The following is a 4,754-nucleotide window of genomic DNA, read 5'->3' on the forward strand; positions in this document are numbered from 1 at the left end:
CACTACCCCAGCCCCTTAAGCATGTTCTTTTTATTGGTGTTTGTAAGCAAATTAAAAATTTTGGCATTCACATATCCATTGCATACAGAATACAAATGATTTTGCATATCTATTTTGTGTCTTGGGACATTGTTAAATTCAATTGTAGAGACAGCATAATGATTCTGCAAAAAGACTTTCATGCCTAAGGCTTCAACATGCCAGTTTCAATCCCCAGAACCACCGTAAGCCAGAGCTGAGAAGTGCTCTGGTTTCTCTGTGTGTATCATTCTCTCTGTATCTCTTTTTCTCATAAAATATTTTTTTTTTTCTGACCAGAGCACTGCGCAGTTCTGGTTTATAGTGGTGCGGGGATTGAACCTGGGACTCTGGAGCCTCAGGCATGAGAGTCTCTTTACATAACCATTATACTATCTACCCTCGCCCCAAATCAAATATTTTTAAATAAATTCAATTGTAAGTGGCTGAGAGACACCTCACATAGCACTCTTACTCTACAGCTGGAAGAAAGCAGAAGAAAAAGTGTTGAGGGGGCGTCGGGCTGTAGCTCAGTGGGTTAAGCGCACGTGGACTGGCTGAAAGGATCGGCGGTGAAGCAGGTCTGCAGGTGTCTTATCTTCCTCTCCCCCTCTCTGTCTTCCCCTCCTCTCTCCATTTCTCTCTGTCCTATCCAATGGTGACATCAACAATAACAACAATAATAACTACAACAATAAAAAAACAAGGGCAACAAAAGGGAATAAATAAATAAATATAAAAAAAATTTTAAAAAGAGTCTGTTGAAAGCAGTGGAAAACCCAGTCTACTGAGAGTAACCCCAACCAGTTTCTGATGGGGGGAAAAAAAAAAGGAAAGGAAAGGAAAGGAAAGGAAAGGAAAGGAAAGGAAAGGAAAGGAATCAAATTCTTGAGACCTTAATGAAGTGATTTTGTGGACCTTTCAAACAGAAGTCAGTGAGAAATACCATCATGATGAGTCAAGAATTCCTTCAGAAGCTTGGCTGTGGGAGGTAGGAGAGGTGTAGGCGGGAACTGGAGGAGCAGAAAGCAAAGATGAGGGTTATATGATGGAGGGAGCCAGGCACACTCCCTGCTTAGAGAAAGCACGGTGGAGAGATAATGCAGCGAAGTCTCCCAAGAGGTCTGGGTGGCTGGTTCCTGGGGAAACAACAGAGCAATTAGCTTTGGCAGGCAGAGCTGGATCTCTCTTCCATTAAAACAGAGCTCCAGACTCTAATGTTGGCAACGATATAACCGTGCTAGAGGAAAGCAATGAAAATGCAGAGAGACCTTTACAAAAATGGGCAAGAGAGTTCCCCGGGGGGATACCGGTTGCAATTGCTTAAGTGTTTAGCTACAAGAACCAGGTAGGTGAACCATGGTACGTTCATCTGATGCACTGCCACTCTTAGGAGTAAAGTGGTTGGGGTCGGGCAGTTTTGTGCACAAGTTCAAGCCCTGGTCCCCACCTATGAGGTGTATGTGTGGCAGGGGGGAAGTTTGATGAGTGGTGAAGCAGGGCTGTAGGTGTCTCCATTTCTTAATTTTTAAATAAAATATATTTATTTTCCCTTTTGTTGCCCTTGTTGATGTAGTTATTATTGTTGTTGTTGGATACGACAGAGAGAAATGGAGAGAGGAGGGGAAGACAGAGGGGGAGAGAAAGATAGACACCTGCAGACCTGCTTCACCACTTGTGAAGTGACTCCCCTACAGGTGGGGAGCCGGATGCTGGAATGGGGATCCTTACTCCACGCTCGCTTAACCTGCTGCGCTACTGCCTGACTCCCGTCTCTCTCCATTTCTATCTCCTCTTCCCTCTCAATTTCTGACTGTTTCTATCCAACAAAGATAGATAACTTTAAAAGTTTTAAAAATGGAGTCGGGCAGTAGCACAGTGGGTTAAGCACATGCGTGGCGCAAGGCACAAGGACCGGTGTAAAGATCCAGGTTCGAGCCCTGGCTCCCCACCTACAGGGGAGTCGTTTCACAGGTGGTGAAGCAGGTCTGCAGGTGTCTGTCTTTCTCTCCCCCTCTGTCTTCCCCTCCTCTCTCCATTTCTCTCTGTCCTATCCAACAACGACATCAATAACAACAATAATAACTACAACAATAAAACAAGGGCAACAAAAGGGAATAAATATAAAAAAGGTATTTTTTTTTAAAAAGTTTTTAAAAAAGGGGGGGCAGGGGTAGATAACATAATGGTTATGCAAACAGACTTTCATGCCCGAGGCTCCAAAGTCCCAGATTCAATTCCCCTGCACCACCATAAGCCAGAGCTGAGCAGTGCTCTGGTGTTAAAAAAAAAAAAAAAAAAAGGCAACTATTATCTCATGAACTTTTCATTATCAACTTGGTTATTGTGGTCCGGGAGGTGGCGCAGTGGATAAAGCTTCAGATTCTCAAGCATGAGGTCCTGAGTTCAATACCATGCAGCACATGTATCAGAGTGATGTCTGGTTCTTCCTCTCCTCCTATCTTTCTCATTAATAAATAAATAAAATTTTAAAACAACAACAACTTGGTTATAAGATGGAATTCATTCAAACTTGGAAAGCTTTCTAAGGTGTAGCTATTATTATTATTGTTGTTGTTGTTAGCCTGCAGGCTTATTGCTGGGGCTGTGCCTGCACTACAGATCCACTGCTCTTAGCAGTAATTTTTTTTTTTTTTGCCTCCAGGGTTATTGCTGGAGCTCGGTGCCTGCACTACGAATCCAGTGCTCCTGAAGGCCATTTTTCCATTTTGTTGCCCTTGTTGTTGTTGTTGTTGTCATTTTTATTGTTGTTATTGCTGTTGTTGTTGCTGGAAGGACAGAGAAAAGGAGGGGAAGACAGAGAGGGGAGAGAAAGACAGACACCTGCAGACCTGCTTCACCGCCTGGGAAGCGACTCCCCTGCAGGTGGGGAGCCAGGGGCTCCAACCGGGATCCTTACCCCGGTCCTTGCATTTTGTTCCATGTGCGCTTAACCCACTGCGCTACCGCCCGGCCCCCAATACGTTGTTCTTTTTCTATGCTATTGGATAGGACAGAGAGAAATTGAGAGGGGAGGGGGATAGAGAAAGACACCTGCAGACGTGCTTTGCGGCTTGTGAAGCATCCCGCCTGTAGGTGAGGAACCCGGAGCTCTAACCCAGATCTTTGCGTGGGTCCTTGCGCTTTGTACTATGCACGCTTAACCTGGTGCACTGCTGAGCATCCCCTTAAGATGTAGTTATTAAAAAAAAAAAAAAAAAGATGTAGTTATTATCATTGTCATCACGAAGTGTCATCTGTCTGAGCCGACTTTTTTTCTGACAGAGACAAAGAGAGGAGAGGACTAAAGGTTCCTCCAATGCAGTGGTGACTGGGCCTGCCTTGAGTTGTGAGCAGCACAAAGTAGACACACTATCCAGCTGAGCTATCTTGCTCACTCAGTTGGAATTGTTACATCTCCTTTACTTCCACTCTTGCTTCCTTTCTTTATTAGAATTCTGCTGGTCTCTGGTTTATGGTGGTCTGGAGACTGAACCTGGATTCCTGGAATTTCAGGCATGAAAGTCTTCTGCTAAAACAAACAAACAAACCACTATGCTGTCTCCCTGACCCTTAGCAACCACCTGAAAAAGCTGGCCTGGAGCAGTGCTGCTTCTTCAGTGATGACAGACATCAAGAAGACCCCGTCTTGCTTGTCCCCGAACCCACCTCCTCATCTTCTGCCTTCACCTTCTACCTGTGCAAACATGCTCTGGAAACACAAGAAGGGGAAGTTGATTTGAACATCCTCTGGCCTCCAATGCAAAAGAACATTCCTTCCTTTCTACAAAGCTGACATGAAGGGAGTCAGGAGACAGCGCAGCGGTGTAAGCGCATGTGGCACGAAGCGCAAGGACCGGCAGAAAGGTCCCGGTTCGAGCCCCCGGCTCCCCAACTGCTGGGGAGTCGCTTCACAGGTGGTGAAGCAGGTCTGCAAGTGTCTATCTTTCTCTCCTCCTCTCTGTCTTCCCCTCCTCTCTCCATTTCTCTCTGTCCTATCCAACAATGACGACATCAACAACAATAACAACTACAACAACAATAAAAAAAACAAGGGCAACAAAAGGGAAAAATAAATTAATTAATTAATTAAAATAAAATAAAAAGCTGACATGAATGTTTGGGTTTCTTTGACACTGGGTAGAGATTCACATCAATGTTAGGTACTTCGAGTAAAGTTAGACAAGTATCTTCAAACTTTAAGAAAAAAAAACAAGTTTTTACAGCAAAACAGAGGAAAGAGACAAGACTTACATCCATGAAAGAAGACAAGATTCATCAGGAAGAACTGGCAGGACTGAGAGGGGGGCTGGCATATTCAGTGGTCTCCTTGCGTTTGTAAATTCTGCTGATGGCTGTGAGGAATAACATGTCTGGTGTCTGATCACACAGACACTCAATCCCCTCAAGCCCCCCCCAAAAAAAATTGGGGAGAGGTGATTAGGCTTCTTGGTACCTGATCTGCTAAGTAAAGAATTAAAAAAATGTGCCAGGTAAAGATTTAAAAGAGGGTGGGGTTAGATAGCATAATGGTTGTGCAAAAAGACTCTCATGCCTGAGGCTCCAGAATCCCAGGTTCAATCCCCCACACCACCATAAGCCAGAGCTTATGGGGCAGTGCTCTGGTGTTTCTCTGTGTCTTTCTCTCTCTGCATCTCTCTCAAAAATAAAATAAATAAAATACTTAAAGATTTAAAAGAAATTTTTTAAAAATTAAAAAATGTATAGTCTAATCT

The 4,754-nt window shown here is 44.1% G+C and overlaps 1 long non-coding RNA gene across 1 annotated transcript; it reads left to right on the forward strand.

Annotated features, from left to right (window-relative positions):
• Positions 1-1,051: 1,051 nt before the first annotated feature.
• LOC132532972 (uncharacterized) lies at positions 1,052-4,095 on the forward strand. Its single transcript, XR_009544869.1, has 2 exons — positions 1,052-1,366; positions 3,596-4,095. It is a non-coding gene; the product is annotated as an uncharacterized LOC132532972 (long non-coding RNA).
• The last annotated feature ends 659 nt before the right edge of the window (positions 4,096-4,754 follow it).

Source organism: Erinaceus europaeus, chromosome 15 (genome assembly GCF_950295315.1).
Source record: "Erinaceus europaeus chromosome 15, mEriEur2.1, whole genome shotgun sequence".
NCBI lineage: Eukaryota > Metazoa > Chordata > Mammalia > Eulipotyphla > Erinaceidae > Erinaceus > Erinaceus europaeus.